Source organism: Haliotis cracherodii, unplaced genomic scaffold, assembly GCF_022045235.1.
Source record: "Haliotis cracherodii isolate W230 unplaced genomic scaffold, xgHalCrac1.p SCAF_7, whole genome shotgun sequence".
NCBI classification, from domain to species: domain Eukaryota; kingdom Metazoa; phylum Mollusca; class Gastropoda; order Lepetellida; family Haliotidae; genus Haliotis; species Haliotis cracherodii.
Window position 1 is genome coordinate 44,901,591 of NW_027266330.1, and position 19,858 is coordinate 44,921,448.

Below are 19,858 nucleotides of genomic sequence, written 5' to 3' on the forward strand. Positions count from 1 at the left end.
TACACTAGCACCGCCAGAGATGGTCCACGTCCAGCGCCGCGTCACTGGCTTTTGATCAAACATTGCAAGAATTGTCAGGAATCGGAGCTACACGTCCCACCACGCCACCTGTCGTACGTCTAGGTTTGCTGTCATGTCAATGATAGTGAAACAGGTTTAATGCTTTTGTCTTTGGCTATACAATAAGTAACTGAATAGTTAGTTAAACACCAGTTGGCAATGACGGAAAACAAATTCCCCAATCATTTTCCTTGATCACTTTCACGAAAATCGTGTGTCTCCAGCGGGTTTCGAGTCCCGCGAGAGCCGCATCAAAGGCTAAGTTCCATGTGCGGCTCACAGAGTGTTTCCACAGCAAAGCATAGCGTTCTTGAAGATCTTGATAGATACGGTTATCAAAACAATGTTGTTTAAACATTTTAGATGCTAACTTTCTTCGAGTGTCAGGTTTAAATAGGTGAGAGCACTCGAACCATGGTGTCTTATCGATGAAATGGTTAGTTTGAATCGTGGGCGTCAACAGGTCCTCTAGACTTACATCTAGTCTCTGAAATGAACATAATTTTTATTTTAAAGATAAAAACGGTTGTTTAATTATACTTATAAAAATGTAATAAAAAGGAGCCCCGATACTCTCATTTTCATTACTGCAGTAATCTAGAGTCTAAACATTATAGACTTGCATGGTTGTATTGGCTACATTTGTTTCAGGGTCTGTATGAAAGCCTAAGGGTCCTCGTGTCCTAACCTTTGCTATTCTTTATTCATTTCGCACTGTGGACCACCTGCCCAGTGTACATTTATATGGTCAGGTCCACATTGGACATTAAAGAGCTTCTAATATTCATGGAATGAAATTTGTATAATGAAAGTTTTTTTCGTGGTTTCAGCATGACATGATGACAACAATATGTTAAATATATATAATGTAGGATGGACATACTATTTTCCCGGAATATAAATATTTCTACGATTGTTTAATGTTTTACAAATTAACAGAAAATGGCATTCGTTTTCGATAAGACCAATGTTACAGAGGTTACAAACTCTTTGGTCTCTAGGGGCAGTGTGATACCTACCCACTGCAGTATGGAGTTTATGAGAACTACAACGATAGCGGGAAAGGGCAGCACGACATTTATCTGTATTGATATTAAGAGGATAAGGTTCAACACACACACAAATAATTTAGATTAAAAAAAAGGCATGCATTTTAGGACTACTAGCAATATCTGAATGCCATTCTTGTTCATGAATATATTTTAATCGTGATACAAATTCAAATACAAATAGTTTTGGATAAGAAACTGATTGGTTTTTCCCAAACATAGCCGTAACCAAATTTATATAAGGTATCTTTAACCTTGGATACCCAATTAATCTTGCCATTTACAGCTTCTTTAAACAACAGATTATGGCTCTGTTACAACCCTTAATGTAAAAATTACTCTTAATGTAAAACTATTTTTAAAACTGAGGGTTGCGGGTTCACCCTTGTTACAACTCTCAATGTAAAAAAAAATACATTAAGGGTTGAAGTGATAGATAATATTTTTACATTAAGGGTTATCACTATGAAATAATACTTATCGAACTTTCATGAAACTTCGCAGATTTAATTGATCGTTACTTTGTCTAGATGTGCAAATGATTAATCATTTTTAGATTCCCTCTCTACAACGACCATCTGGTTGTTATATTCAGGCTACATAAAAGGGTTTATGTCCCCTAACCCCTTTAACAGATTGTTATCAAACTTACTGTTTTACAAAGGCTATTTTTCGATACTCTGCAAGGTAACCTCGTTACTAGCCTGATACCGTAACGACGGAGATTCCCAAGCAGATCAGACCAAGTTGTGGATGATGTTGGGTTGTTAGAATGGTCCATTAGCAGAGTTTTAGGCAAAAAAAATAATGGCCATTTTGTTGCAGTATTACGGATATGACAGTTACGCATACACCAGAATCACATGCTATAATAATTACAAACGACAGCAATTCCAATGCAATGATGTTTGGTTAAAACAAAAACCGTAGTACCGTGCCGAGTCAAATATAGCCACTTAAAGTTTACATTTTTCGGATATGAAGTCTTTACCTTTTCTATAGCAAAGCATATCCTGTGGTAAGACTATTGTTGGTTGAAAATAGCGAAAAAGAACTTTAAGCATACGGCCTGTAGAGTATTTTATGTCAGTTACTAACTGACCATTCGATCTTCTGTGGGAGCTGACATAAGCTCACCACGGAACTTCGTACCAGGTGAGCTGTAAATACTATCTTTCGACATATTTTATGAATAAATTGTACTGGATTGTGAATAGATTTCACATGACGGATGACGCACGCCGCACAAAGACGGATGGCAATACGTCACATAAGCCTTTCGGACATCTTGCATGTATGGCTAACTAACTTAAGCTAACTAGAACTGTCCTATGGGGAATTAATGAAGGCAGGTTGTACAGTGTCCCTAGCTACACTCACGTACATATCTGAAAGAAATCGATGTAGTAGTTTAGAAGTTGTAATGACTTGAAATGACGAAGTAAAAAAAGGCAATAACTCCTTCCAGAGGAAAAAAACCAAATGCAATGTGCCCAACGACATGTTGAAGTGGCCACGTGTACAAAGTTTAATTGAAATCAGTCAATTTGTTTGGAAGGAATTATTCGGAAAGTTATTTTCTGCGGACATTCCGACAGACGGGCTGACTCGCTGATTCCGTTATACCCCCGAACTTCCTTGCGGGGCTACAATGAACGAATGATCTAATGAAATGATATTCACATGGGTTTTCAAAAGGAATTCATGAATGGATATTTAATCATCTAGAGTGAGCGAGTGAGTTAGGTTTAACGCCGCTTTTAAGAGTATTCCACTTATATCGCGGCGTGTCAGCTTAATGTGGGGAGAAAGCCCGAAGTGATGCAGGTCTCAGACGTTTACCACTTCGGTGAAACCCACGAGCACGGGCATGGTGCTGACAAACCTAGAAACATCATCGGGGACGAACCTGGATACGAACCTACAATCATAGGTTTCTGGCGTGCACAAGGGACGCAACTCTGCACAGCGAATCGCAGCGCCTTAGGCGACTGGGCCACCCGTGCCCCCTTACTCATTTAGGTGTTTGAGACCTGTAAATTACAAAATGGCGACAGTGAGACCATCTTGGATTCCTGAATGAGAACACATCATCCACACCTTGTTTCATAAAGAGTACTTATTAGTATGGTCAAATAGTTTTAAATAGGGGACCAATCAGAGGACTCCCTTCCGTTGGTATTTGTAAATAATTTCAAGGGACGTATACTAATTAACAGGACCATGAAGACCTGTCTTGCCTGAATTGCAATATTATTTAAGAATTCGACCTCAGTAATCTATTGCTAAAATACAAGCCAAGATAACGTATCCAGTACCTACATGATACGCATTTCCATCATAATACCAGTTTTTCATAACGTGATAAACCTCCCCTATTCTTGAAAAACAACTATTTTTGTTTTCGATAGATTGACTGGCATTTCCCATTTACAACAGTCATCATGCAAGATATCCAACTTCATTTGTTCTTTGTTGACAGTTTTGCACAACACAAAAAGGTCTTCCGCAAATAGAAGCAGAAAAAATATAAATAAATTCTGGATGGAACTTAACACCAAAACGACAATTTGGTTCCATTTCAGTAACCAAATCGTTTATAAAAAAACTGAAACAAAAAGGGACGAAGCATACACCCTTGCCTCACACCAATGAAGCAACAAAGATACTCTGTTGTTTGAAGGAACACAAGCCTTTACATTACTGTACATGGATTGTAACACTTTACCAATTTTAGCGCTCAAACCATGTTTGTACAATGGCCAGCTGATTTATTATGTTTCTTGGTACTGATGCTTTCAAAAAGTTCGGATCTGGTGATTGGAGAATCTAATATATCAATTGTTAGTTCTTGCACATAACCTTGACATGTCACTATGTCCTCCACCTCACCAAGATCATCCTGAATACCAATTGGTTCAGAATTCAGCGACGAGAAATAGTCCCCTCAGTCTTGTATATCTATAGGGGATGGTCGTTGCAGTCGTCCAGACACACGCTTTATCATGTCCCAGAAACGTTTAGAGTCTACCGCTGCTGCAAATTCTAGGTCCTTCCTTTCACATTGTGCAAACAGGTCCTTCTTGATTCACACAGTTATCTGTATTCATTGCAAACTTTATAAGGTAAGAGTAATCTTTAGCTTCTTCTGAACGCATTTCAATAATGGCACCGTTCATGTTTTTTTTTACAGAGACATTCATCATCATCATCATCATCGGGGAACATGTCACTCGATGCTAAACCTAATCTATCATACTACACCCTAAATGCCCAATAGGCACCGCAATTCGCCGTGCAGAGTTGCGTCCCTTCGGCATGCCAGAAACCTTTGATTGTGGGTTCGAATCCCGATTCGCCCCGATTATGTTGCTAGGTTTGTCAGCACCATACCCGTGTTCATGGGTTTCACCGAAGTGGTAAACGTCTGAGGCCTGCACTACTTCGGGCTTTCCTCCCACATTAAGCTGACACGCCGTGATATAACTGGAATACTGTTAAACGCGGTGTTAAACCCAACTCACTCACTCACTCACTAAATGCCTAATAATTATACAGTCGGTATTGAATGAATTAAGAGTAGTCAGTATTGAATGAATCAAAAGTGGTCGGTATTGAATCCACCAAGAGGGGTCAGTATTGAATGAATCAAGAGGGGTCGGTATTGAATGAATCAAGAGTGGTCGGTATTGAATGAATCAAGAGGGGTCGGTATTGAATGAATCAAGAGTGGTCACTATTGAATCCATCAAGAGAGGTCGGTTTTGAATCCACCAAGAGGGGTCGGTATTGAATGAATCAAGAGGGGTCACTATTGAATCCACCAAGAGGGGTCACTATTGAATCCACCAAGAGGGGTCGGTATTGAATGAATCAAGAGGGGTCGGTATTGAATCCATCACAAGAGTGTCGGTATTGAATGAATCAAGAGAGGTCGGTATTGAATCCATCAAGAGGGGTCAGTATTGAATGAATCAAGAGGGGTCACTATTGAATCCACCAAGAGGGCTCACTATTGAATCCACCAAGAGGGATCGGTATTGAATCCACCAAGAGGGGTCACTATTGAATCCACCAAGAGGGGACACTATTGAATCCATCAAGAGAGATCGGTATTGAATCCATCAAGAGGGGTCGGTATTGAATCCATCAAGAGGGGTCACTATTGAATCCACCAAGAGGGATCAGTATTGAATCCACCAAGAGGGGTCACTATTGAATCCATCAAGAGAGGTCGGTATTGAATCCACCAAGATGTGTCGGTATTGAATAAATCAAGAGTAGTCAGTAGTGAATGAATCAAGAGTGGTCGGTATTGAATGAATCAAGAGGTGTCGGTATTGAATGAATCAAGAGTGGTCGGTATTGAATCCATCAAGAGTGATCAGTATTGAATGAATAAAGAGTGGTCGGTATTGAATCCACCAAGGGGGGTCAGTATTGAATGAATCAAGAGAGGTCGGTATTGAATGAATCAAGAGTGGTCGGTATTGAATGAATCAAGAGTGGTCGGTATTGAATGAATCAAGAGTGGTCGGTATTGAATCCACCAAGGGGGGTCAGTATTGAATGAATCAAGAGAGGTCGGTATTGAATGAATCAAGAGTGGTCGGTATTGAATGAATCAAGAGTGGTCGGTATTGAATGAATCAAGAGGGGTCGGTATTGAATGAATCAAGAGGGGTCAGTATTGAATGAATCAAGAGGTGTCGGTATTGAATGAATCAAGAGTGATCGGTATTGAATGAATCAAGAGGGGTCGGTATTGGATCAACCAAGAGGGGTCAGTATTGAATGAATCAAGAGGGGTCAGTATTGAATGAATCAAGAGTGGTCGGTATTGAATGAATCAAGAGTGGTCGGTATTGAATGAATCAAGAGTGGTCGGTATTGAATCCACCAAGGGGGGTCAGTATTGAATGAATCAAGAGAGGTCGGTATTGAATGAATCAAGAGTGGTCGGTATTGAATGAATCAAGAGTGGTCGGTATTGAATGAATCAAGAGGGGTCGGTATTGAATGAATCAAGAGTGGTCGGTATTGAATCCATCAAGAGTGATCAGTATTGAATGAATCAAGAGTGGTCGGTATTGAATCCACCAAGGGGGGTCAGTATTGAATGAATCAAGAGAGGTCGGTATTGAATGAATCGAGAGTGGTCGGTATTGAATGAATCAAGAGTGGTCGGTAGTGAATGAATCAAGAGTGGTCGGTATTGAATGAATCAAGAGGGGTCGGTATTGAATGAATCAAGAGTGGTCAGTATTGAATGAATCAAGAGAGGTCAGTATTGAATGAATCAAGGGGTCAGTATTGAATGAATCAAGAGGTGTCGGTATTGAATGAATCAAGAGTGGTCGGTATTGAATGAATCAAGAGGTGTCGGTATTGAATGAATCAAGAGTGGTCGGTATTGAATCCATCAAGAGTGATCAGTATTGAATGAATAAAGAGTGGTCGGTATTGAATCCACCAAGGGGGGTCAGTATTGAATGAATCAAGAGAGGTCGGTATTGAATGAATCAAGAGTGGTCGGTATTGAATGAATCAAGAGTGGTTGGTATTGAATGAATCAAGAGTGGTCGGTATTGAATCCACCAAGGGGGGTCAGTATTGAATGAATCAAGAGAGGTCGGTATTGAATGAATCAAGAGTGGTCGGTATTGAATGAATCAAGAGTGGTCGGTATTGAATGAATCAAGAGGGGTCGGTATTGAATGAATCAAGAGGGGTCAGTTTTGAATGAATCAAGAGGTGTCGGTATTGAATGAATCAAGAGTGATCGGTATTGAATGAATCAAGAGGGGTCGGTATTGAATCAACCAAGAGGGGTCAGTATTGAATGAATCAAGAGGGGTCAGTATTGAATGAATCAAGAGTGGTCAGTACTGAATCCATCAATGGGGGTCGGTATTGAATCCATCAAGAGGGGTCGGTATTGAATGAATGAAGAGCGATCAGTATTGAATCCATCAAGAGGGGTCGGTTTTGAATCCACCAAGAGGGGTCGGTATTGAATGAATAAAGAGTGATCTTTATTGAATCCATCAAGAGGGGTCGGTATTGAATCCATCAAGAGGGGTCGGTATTGAATGAATCAAGAGGGGTCGGTATTGAATCCATCACTAGAGTGTCGGTATTGAATGAATCAAGAGTGATCAGTATAGAATGAATCAAGAGGGGTCGGTATTGAATCCATCACAAGAGTTTTTAGTGTTGAATCCATCAAGAGTGGTCGGTATTGAATGAATCAAGAGTGGTCGGTATTGAATGAATCAAGAGTGGTCGGTATTGAATCCACCACAAGAGTGTTTAGTGTTGAATGAATCAAGAGGGGTCGGTATTGAATCCATCAAGAGGGGTCGGTATTGAATCCATCACAAGAGTGTCGGTATTGAATGAATCAAGAGTGGTCGATACTGAATCCATCAAGAGTGATCAGTATTGAATGAATCAAGAGGGGTCGGTATTGAATCCATCAAGAGGGGTCGGTATTGAATCCACCACAAGAGTGTTTAGTGTTGAATGAATCAAGAGGGGTCGGTATTGAATCCATCACAAGAGTGTTTAGTGTTGAATCCACCAAGAGGGGTCGGTATTGAATCCATCACAAGAGTGTCGGTATTGAATGAATCAAGAGTGGTCGGTATTGAATGAATCAAGAGTGTCGGTATTGAATGAATCAAGAGTGGTCGGTATTGAATGAATCAAGAGTGTCGGTATTTAATGAATCAAGAGAGGTCGGTATTGAATGAATCAAGAGGGGTCAGTATTGAATGAATCAAGAAGGGGTCAGCATTTATTCGTGGACCTAAGCCAGCCATGTGAGCAAACCGGTTATCCGTATTTTGTTGAATTGATACCGCTACCTGACAGAGTGGTCGGTAAGGAATCCATCAATAGTGATCAGTATTGAATGAATCAAGAGGGGTCGGTATTGAATCCATCACAAGAGTGTTTAGTGTTGAATCCCCCAAGAGGGGTCGGTATTTAATGAATCAAGAGGGGTTAGTATAGAATGAATCAAGAGGGGTCGGTATTGAATGAATCAAGAGTGGTCGGTATTGAATCCACCAAGAGGGGTCAGTATTGAATGAATCAAGAGAGGTCGGTATTGAATGAATCAAGAGTGTCGGTATTGAATGAATCAAGAGGGGTCGGTATTGAATCCATCAAGAGGGGTCAGTATCGAATCAGCCAAGAGTGGTCAGTATTGAATTCGTCAAAAGAGGTCGGTATTGAATCCATCAAGAGGGGTCGGTGTTGAACCCATCAAGAGTAGTCAGTGTTGAATCCAGAAAGAGGGATCGGCATTGAATGAATTGTTGCGTTGTTGGACCTGTCTTCTACATCGTGTAATTATTCTGGCTACCACAGACAACATGACGCCGTTCTTTTGCCGACATATTTTAATCTCCTCCACCTTCACCTCTGCCCAAGGGTAGATAATCCCAAACGTCATTTTATTTCAAACCGCCAGAAAATAAAGATAACATGCTTTTCCTTATGTGAAATTTACATTCAAATTTCCTACAACATGTACTCCGTTTTGCTACGCTACATTACCTACCGGTTAAAATATGAGTACCACTCGAATATATCATAAAATGATGGCTTGGCAAAATGGTATAATATGAACATGAAACATTCACAAAAATTCCTTCAGTGAATAAAAATATATAACAATAACTGTTAATACTGTAAAGGGGCAATTTAGAAAAGAGATTGGCTGCAGCCATGCCAGTCTCCGGTAACAGCAGGCTGGAACCTGATGGCCAGTATCAAATTCCAGTAGCATGAATGTCAGGGAGGGAAACTATGACAAGATTTGAGATAAGAGATAGTTCAGTGAAGAAACCTTGATCAAACATAAGTGTCTACCACTTAATATACATGGATACAAATGTGAAGTTAACCCTACGAAATACGTGCATACAGATTGCAATGCTCATACTGACGTGATGATAATATCATTTAAGTACCTTGGCGTTATATCAATCCTTGAAAATACTGACAACTAAGCACAAAGGGTATGGCAAAAAGAATACTGCTACATGTGAAGAAAAAGAAATATAGTAACCAACATGTCAAGGTGACGTTTTACTGGATATTCCTGTACCGTGTAATACATTGCTATTATGGCTAAGGGATGAATCCGGTCTCCAGTACACATTTCTTGACAACATTGTAACAATGATATCATTACATTTGGCAACCATCAGTGAAATATGTTGTTGGTAATAACAGGATCAGGACGTCCCCTAATTCAAATTAGACTTGTGATGAATACTACTTATCTACTAAATGAAAACATCACTAATACAGGGACCAGGAACTTGTGTCACACACAAACTAGACAATCAATATTGTGAATATCTGATACTAATCATCATGCAAACATTTTAAATTTTTTTTAAACATTTTAAAAATGACAAAAAAACAATATCCAAACGTGCATGAGTGCACAATTTGCCATAGTAACAGTATGCTGATACACAGAGAATACAGTCACAATAGCCAGTCAGAACGGGCACACAATGTCCTCACAGAGAATGTCTCAGAATGTCACTGCCTCCTTGCACTTTTCTTATCTGTAGGAATTTTGTTATGATTGTCACCTACATATTGCTGACATCTTTCGGACAGGTCTGAAAATGGAACCCAGGAATTGTCCCTAGATTCGTATCCTAACCATTTCACACAATACAACCACTCATTGTTCTTGTATTTCATTTTGAGAATTTTCTAAACTTCAAAGTCTTGAGTGTTAGCAGCGATGTCAGATTTGTCTCTCTTGTCATTTGGTTGAGTGTAACTCGGCACAACTTTCTCAGGAGAGTTATCATTATATAGCAAATCCTCTACATCATCTGCTTCCAGTAATGCTGGTTCCACACTTTCTTCATCAGGAACAGGTGTAGTGTCATCAGGCTGGTCCCGACGGAGATATCCGTGTTTCAATCTGTTAATGTGTACTCTGTTGTGTACAAGCTTACCATCCCGCTTCCGACGAAGTCTTACATGGATTTCTGACAATTTTTCTACCATGTAGTACGGCCCTGAAAACATTGGATTCTTTGCTTTTAGCGCCGACTGCTGAACCATAGCTTCCTTCCTGTCTGTAAGTGTTTCTCTAGTCAATTTCCTGGCCAGTTCTACACCTTCTAATAACGAAACTACATAGGAAGATAAAGACTTAGGAGTATCCAGGGAAGGAACGGCAATGTTCAAAAGTGTCTTTGGATATCCTCCGTGAACCAGGAAGAAGGGTGAATATTCCGTGCTATCCACAGCTGGTGTTGTATTGTAGGAAAACTGAATGAATGGAATAAATGTATCCCACTGGGAATGCACTTCCTCAACGTACCTGGACAATGAAGACAGAATAGTTGACATCATCCTCTCACTCTGGGCATTGCAGCATGGATGATAACTCGTTGTTTGTGTCTGCTTGATATCGAGTAACTTGCAGGTCTCTTGAACAATGTTACTCAGATAGTTTGTTCCTCTATCTGAATGAAGATACTCTGGAATGCATTGTCGACAGATCACATATTTAATGAATTCTGAAGCGACAGTTCTAGCCTTAATGTCAGGTAGCGATATCAATTCAACATATTTTGTCAAAATACGGATAACCGGTTTGCTCACATGGCTGGCTTAGGTCCACGAATAAATGCTGACCCCTTCTTGATTCATTCAATACTGACCCCTCTTGATTCATTCAATACCGACCTCTCTTGATTCATTAAATACCGACCCCTCTTGATTCATTCAATACCGTCCCCTCTTGATTCATTCAATACTGACCCCTATTGATGGATTCAATACCGACCTCTCTTGATTCATTCAATGGAGACCCCTCTTGATTCATTCAATACCGACCCCTCTTCATTCATTCAATACTAACCCCGCTTCATTCATTCAATACTGACCCCTCTCTTGATTCATTCAATACCGACCACTCTTGATTCATTCAATACCGACCCCTCTTCATTCATTCAATACTAACCCCGCTTCATTCATTCAATACTGACCCCTCTCTTGATTCATTTAATACTGACCACTCTTGATTCATTCAATACCGACCCTCTTGATTCATTCAATACTGACCCCTCTTGATTCATTCAATACTGACCCCTCTTGATGGATTCAATACTGACCCCTCTTGATGGATTCAATACCGACCTTTCTTGATGGAGTCAAAACCGACCCTCTTGATTCATTCAATACCGACCCCTCTTGATTCATTCAATACTGACCCCCCTTGATTCATTCAATCCCAACCACTCTTGATTCATTCAATACTGACCCCTCTTGATTCATTCAATACCGACCTCTCTTGATTCATTCAAAACTGACCCCCCTTGATTAATTCAATGCCGAGCTCTCTTGATTCATTCAATACCGACCCCTCTTGATTCATTCAATACTAACCCATCTTGATGAATTCAATACAGACCTCACTTGATGAATTCAATACCGACCCTTCTTGATTCATTCAATACTGGCCCCTCTTGATTCATTCAATACCGAACCCTCTTGATTCATTCAATACCGAACTCTCTTCATGGATTCAATACCGATCCCTCTTCATTCATTAAAAACTGACCCCTCTCTTGATTCATTCAATACCGACCACTCTTGATTCATGAAATACCGACCCCTCTTGATTCATTCAATACTAGCCCCCCTTGATTCATTCAATACCGACCTCTCTTGATTCATTCAATACCGACCCCCCTTGATTCATTCAATACCGACCTCTCTTGATTCATTCAATACCGACCCCCCTTGATTCATTCAATACCGACCCCTCTTGATTCATTCAATACTAACCCCTCTTGATTCATTAAATACCGACCCCTCTTCATTCATTTAATACTAGCCCCTCTTGATTCATTCAATATTGACCTCTCTTGATGAATTCAATACCGACCCTTCTTGATTCATTCAATACTGGCCCCTCTTGATTCATTCAATACCGAACCTCTTGATTCATTCAATACCGACCCCTCTTCATTCATTCAATACTGACCCCTCTCTTGATTCATTCAATACCGACCACTCTTCTTTCATTCAATACTTACGACTCTTGAGTCATTCAATACTGAACACTCTTGATTCATTCAATACCGACCACTCTTGATTCATTCAATACCGACCCCTCTTGATTCATTCAATACCGACCACTCTTGATTCATTCAATACCGACCACTCTTGATTCATTCAATACTGACCCCTCTTGATTCATTCAATACTGACCCCTCTTGGTGGATTCAATAGTGACCCCTCTTGGTGGATTCAATACTGACCCTCTTGGTGGATTCAATACCGACCCCTCTTGGTGGATTCAATACCGACCCCTCTTGGTGGATTCAATACCGACCCCTCTTGGTGGATTCAATACCGTCCCCTCTTGGTGGATTCAATACTGACCCTCTTGGTGGATTCAATACCGACCCCTCTTGGTGGATTCAATACCGACCCCTCTTGATGGATTCAATACCGACCCCTCTTGGTGGATTCAATACTGATCCCTCTTGGTGGATTCAATACTGACCCCTCTTGGTGGATTCAATACTGACCCCTCTTGGTGGATTCAATACCGACCCCTCTTGGTGGATTCAATACCGACCCCTCTTGGTGGATTCAATACCGACCCCTCTTGATGGATTCAATACCGACCCCTCTTGGTGGATTCAATACTGATCCCTCTTGGTGGATTCAATACTGACCCCTCTTGGTGGATTCAATACCGACCCCTCTTGGTGGATTCAATACCGACCCCTCTTGGTGGATTCAATACTGACCCTCTTGGTGGATTCAATACTGACCCCTCTTGGTGGATTCAATACTGACCCATCTTGGTGGATTAAGTACTGACCCCTTTTGGTGGATTCAATACTGACCCCTCTTGGTGGATTCAATACTGACCCATCTTGGTGGATTCAATACTGACCCTCTTGGTGGATTCAATACTGACCCCTCTTGGTGGATTCAATACTGACCCATCTTGGTGGATTAAGTACTGACCCCTTTTGGTGGATTTAGCAAATTCATGTCTTGTCTCATGCTGGGGGATCACCCCCACGTGGAGAAACAAACACAATAATGTCTGAAATAATGACGTTTTATACTCTACAAACATAATTATATATTTGTATAAAAGAAACGCTAGTGGTAGCACGTGGGAAGTGAATAAAACATGAACACGATCCATGCATGAAACTGAAATTTTCTATTCGAGCGTCTGCAGAGGGAAACTGAAAATACGATTTCCAGCATTTCCTGTCTTTCAATTTCATAAAATATCTTCACAGTACACATAGCTGGATACATGGTTCACATAGATGGGTACATGATACACATAGTTGGATACACACAGTACACATAGCTGGGTACATGGTACACATAGCTGGATACATGGTTCACATAGATGGGTACATGATACACATAGCTGGATACATGGTACACATAGATGGGTACATTATACACATAGCTGGATACATGGTACACATAGCTGGGTACATGGTACACATAGCTGGATACATGGTTCACATAGATGGGTACATGATACACATAGCTGGATACATGGTACACATAGATGGGTACATTATACACATAGCTGGATACACACAGTACACAGAGTTGTATACATGGTACACAGAGCTAGATATACGCAGTACACATAGATGGGTACATGATACACAGCTGGATACACACAGTACACATAGATGGGTACATGGTACACAGCTGGATACACACAGTACACATAGTTGGATATATGGTACACATAGCTGGATACATGGTACACATAGCTGGATACACACAGTACACATAGATGGGTACATGATACACAGCTGGATACACACAGTACACATAGCTGGGTACATGATACACAGCTGGAAACACACAGTACACATAGCTGGATACACACAGTACACATAGCTGGATACACACAGTACACATAGCTGGATACATGGTACACATAGCTGGATACATGGTACACATAGCTGGATACACACGGTACACAGAGTTGTATACATGGTACACATAGCTGGATATACACAGTACACATAGCTGGGTACATGATACACGCGGTACACATAGCTGGGTACATGATACACACAGTACACATAGATGGGTACATGATACACAGCTGGAAACACACAGTACACATAGCTGGGTACATGATACACGCGGTAAACATAGATGGGTACATGGTACACATAGCTGGATACATGGTACACATAGCTGGGTACATGATACACAGCTGGATACACACAGTACACATAGTTGGATACATGGTACACATAGCTGGATACATGGTACACATAGATGGGTACATGGTACACATAGCTGATACACACAGTACACATGGCTGGGTACATGATACACACGGTACACATAGCTGGGTACATGATACAAACAGTACACATAGCTGGGTACGTGATACACACGGTACACATAGCTGGATACATGATACACACAGTACACATAGCTGGGTACATGATACAAACAGTACACATAGCTGGGTACGTGATACAAACAGTACACATAGCTGGGTACGTGATACACACGGTACACATAGCTGGATACATGATACACACAGTACACATAGCTGGGTACATGATACAAACAGTACACATAGCTGGGTACGTGATACACACGGTACACATAGCTGGGTACGTGATACAAACAGTACACATAGCTGGGTACATGATACAAACAGTACACATAGCTGGGTACGTGATACACACAGTACACATAGCTGGGTACGTGATACACACAGTACACATAGCTGGGTACATGATACAAACGGTACACATAGCTGGGTACATGATACACACGGTACACATAGCTGGGTACGTGATACACACGGTACACATAGCTGGGTACATGATACAAACAGTACACATAGCTGGGTACGTGATACAAACAGTACACATAGCTGGGTACATGATACAAACAGTACACATAGCTGGGTACGTGATACACACAGTACACATAGCTGGGTACGTGATACACACAGTACACATAGCTGGGTACATGATACAAACGGTACACATAGCTGGGTACATGATACACACGGTACACATAGCTGGGTACGTGATACACACGGTACACATAGCTGGGTACATGATACAAACGGTACACATAGCTGGGTACATGATACAAACGGTACACATAGCTGGGTACATGATACAAACGGTACACATAGCTGGGTACATGATACACACGGTACACATAGCTGGGTACATGATACACACGGTACACATAGCTGGGTACATGATACAAACAGTACACATAGCTGGGTACGTGATACAAACAGTACACATAGCTGGGTACGTGATACACACGGTACACATAGCTGGGTACATGATACACACGGTACACATAGCTGGGTACGTGATACACACGGTACACATAGCTGGGTACATGATACAAACGGTACACATAGCTGGGTACATGATACACACGGTACACATAGCTGGGTACATGATACAAACGGTACACATAGCTGGGTACGTGATACACACAGTACATGTCGCACGTCTCGGAAGGAGGGTTTTTATTGACTCATTCAGGTTAAATGAAGCGCCCTGCATATACCCTCTATCATGTGAGGATTGTCGAGACATTTGGGGGTCACGGACTTCCCGCCACTGAGGTTCTGGCAGTATGCCATCCGTAAACGTCTGCCTTCAGGATGCAAAGAACGCGGAGGGAGTAGAATGATGGTGGCGATACTTCTCTTACGACAAAGGAATGTTTAATAAAAAAAGGTAAAGGTGCAATTAAGATATACCTATCGCATAGAACCCATTGTACAATATAGGAGAACCACGCACACAGAACTGACACTGTACAATATAGAAGAACCACGCACACAGAACCCATTGTACAATATAGAAGAACCACGCACACAGAACCCACTGTACAATATAGGAGAACCACGCACACAGAACCCATTGTACAATATAGAAGAACTAAGCACACAGAGCCCACTGTACAATATAAAAGAACCATGCACACAGAACCCACTGTACAATATAGAAGAACCACGCACACAGAACCCACTGTACAATATAGGAGAACCACGCACACAGAACCCATTGTACCAATATAGGAGAGCCACGCTCACAGAACCCACTGTACAATATAGGAGAACCACGCACACAGAACCCATTGTACAATATAGAAAAAACACACACACAGAACCCACTGTACAATATAGGAGAACCACGCACACAGAACCCACTGTACAATATAGGAGAACCACGCACACAGAACCCATTGTACAATATAGGAGAGCCACGCACACAGAACCCATCGTACAATATAAAAGAACCACGCACACAGAACCCTTTGTACAATATAGGAGAACTACTATTTCCGTTTAAAACACGCAATTGTCAGTTTAGACATACTATGGTAAGGTGAACTTTTCCCTTCATAAAGCGTCCCCAGTTTCCTGGTGTTTAAACAAGATCTATGAGCGAAGTTCTCCAAAATTGTACAGTGGGTTCTGTGTGTGTAGTTCTCCTATATTGTAAAATGGGTTCTGTGTACACAGAACCTATTGTACAATATAGAAGAACCACTCACACAGAAAACAGGGTACAATATAGGAGAACCACGCACACAGAACCCAATGTACAATATAGGAGAACCACGCACACGGAACCCATTGTACAATATAGAAGAACCACGCACACAGAACCCAGGGTACAATATAGGAGAGCCACGCACACAGAACCCATTGTACAATATAGAAGAACCACGCACACAGAACCCAGGGTACCAATATAGGAGAACTACGCACACAGAACCCATTGTACAATACAGAAGAACCACGCACACAGAACCCATTCTACAATATAGGAGAACTACGCACATACATCCCAGGGTACAATATAGGAGAACCACGCACACAGAACCCAGGATACATTTAATATAGGAGAACCACACACACAGAACCCATTGTACAATATAGGAGAACCACGCACACAGAATCCAGGGTACAATATAGGAGAACCACGCACACAGAACCCAGGATACATTTAATATAGGAGAACCACGCACACAGAACCCATTGTACAATATAGGAGAACCACGCACATACAACCCATTGTAAAATATAGGAGAACCACGCAAACAGAACCCAGGATACATTTAATATAGGAGAACCACGCACACAGAGCCCACTGTACAATATAGGAGAACCACGCACACAGAACCCACTGTACAATATAGGAGAACCACGCACACAGAACCCAGGGTACAATATAGGAGAACTACGCACACAGAACCCACTGTACAATATAGGAGAACCACGCGCACAGAACCCAGGGTACAATATAGGAGAACCACGCACACAGAGCCCACTGTACAATATAGGAGAAGCACGCACACAGAACACACTGTACAATTTAAAAGAACCACGCACATACAACCCATTGTACAATATAGAAGAACCACGCACACAGAACCCAATGTACAATATAGGAAAACCACGCACACAGAACCCAGTGTACAATATAGGAGCGCCACGCACACAGAACCAATTGTACAATATAGAAGAACCACGCACACAGAACCCAGGGTACCAATATAGGAGAGCCACGCACACAGAACTTATTGTACAATATAGAAGAACCACGCACACAGAACCCAGGGTACCAATATAGGAGAACCACGCACACAGAACACACTGTACAATATAAAAGAACCACGCACATACAACCCAGTGTACAATATAGAAGAACCACGCACACAGAACCCAATGTACAATATAAAAGAACCACGCACATACAACCCAGTGTACAATATAGGAGAACCACGCACACAGAACCCATTGTAGAATATAGGAGAACCACCCACACAAAATCCAGGGTACAATATAGGAGAACCACACACACAGAACCCACTGTACAATATAGGAGAACCACGCACACAGAACCCAGGGTACAATATGGGAGAACCACACACACAGAACCCACTGTACAATATAGGAGAACCACACACACAGAACCCACTGTACAATATAGGAGAACCACGCACACAGAACCCAGGGTACCAATATAGGAGAACCACGCACACAGAACCCACTGTACAATATAGAAGAACCACGCACACAGAACCCACTGTACAATATAGGAGAACCACGCACACAGAACCCACTGTACAATATAGAAGAACCACGCACACAGAACCCACTGTACAATATAGGAGAACCACGCACACAGAACCCACTGTACAATATAGGAGCACCACGCACACAGAACCCTGGGTACAATATAGGAGAACCACGCACACAGAACCCACTGTACAATATAGGAGAACCACGAATACAGTACCCACTGTACAATATAGGAGACCTACGCACACAGAACCCACTGTACAATTTTGGAGAACTTCGCTCATAGATCCCGTTTAAACACCAGGAAACTGGGGACGCTTTATGAAGGGAAAAGTTCACCTTACCATAGTATGTCTAAACTGATAATTGCGTGTTTTAAACGGAAATAGTTTATGTTTTTTTTAAGACCCAAGTATTTATGTAAACAGTGCTCCTGTTTGAGCACCCACATGAAGGCGGCTACAGATCTTTTGGCGGACATGAAAGTAGAACACCATTCTCAAAAAGGGAAATAAGTATTTAGAGATGAACAAGGCTGTTGGCTGCGTTCACAGAATGTGTACAGACTGACGTGTCACCGCCACGGGTGCTGTATCTCACGCCATCCTCGTGACTCTGTTGTGCGAGAAGCTGACAAGGTCGGTCGTATTAACATGCTTACAGTCCGTCTGGTTGACTCGGTGTCCGGGTTGTAATATCCACACAACAGTGTTCACCCCTTCACCCAAGAACGGGTGGAGCGTCGCCCATTGTATAGAATGCTGTCCCATCGGCATCTCCTATACTCCCCTGAAACCATTCGGATCAGGAAGTTGAGATCGTGTGTGTTTGCTTCCAGCAATATCCTTCTAAGACCATTGATCAAAAGGCACCTCTGCAGTGATTTAGTGATGAGGCGCTTTTTAAATGATATATCTACTGATTGCTGTTGTGTATTTCACAATATATATCCTATATCTACTGATTGGTATTGTGTATTTCACTATATATCCTATATCTACTGATTGGTGTTGTGCAATTCACTATATATCCTATAGCTACTGATTGTTGTGTATTTCACTATATATCCTCTATCCACTGACTGGTGCTGTGTCCTTCACTCCAAGCCAGTTGATTGGTTCTGCCTAATGGCTCCCCAATAAATAACAACGTGTGTCAGCCCCTGGGTGGGTTACTTCCTCTCTTCGTGACGTCCCCCCGGCGACATGGTTGCCATGTCAGACTCAGCTACACAACGTGTCATTTATATGCCATGCCCTCATCGCTTAAGTCGTGATAGTATGGCATGTATGACAGACTGAAGTGAATCACATATCTGACCAACAACGTTAGAGATATAGGCAGCATCGAATGACCATACACGTTGCTTATGAATATGGGGACGTGAGGGGCCCTGGACGAGTATGACGGCTGTTGTCGACAGCGTGGATCAGTGACAGGGACACGAAATGAGGCCCAATTTTAAGCCGCCCAAACAGTGCAAAGTGTAACGTTTGTAGATGTCACTTTGACGTTGTCGCAAGTACATTGATTGTATAGTGTGTGTCCGATGATGGTGTTATCAAGGTGTAGGTGTGTCCGATGATGGTGTTATCAAGGTGTA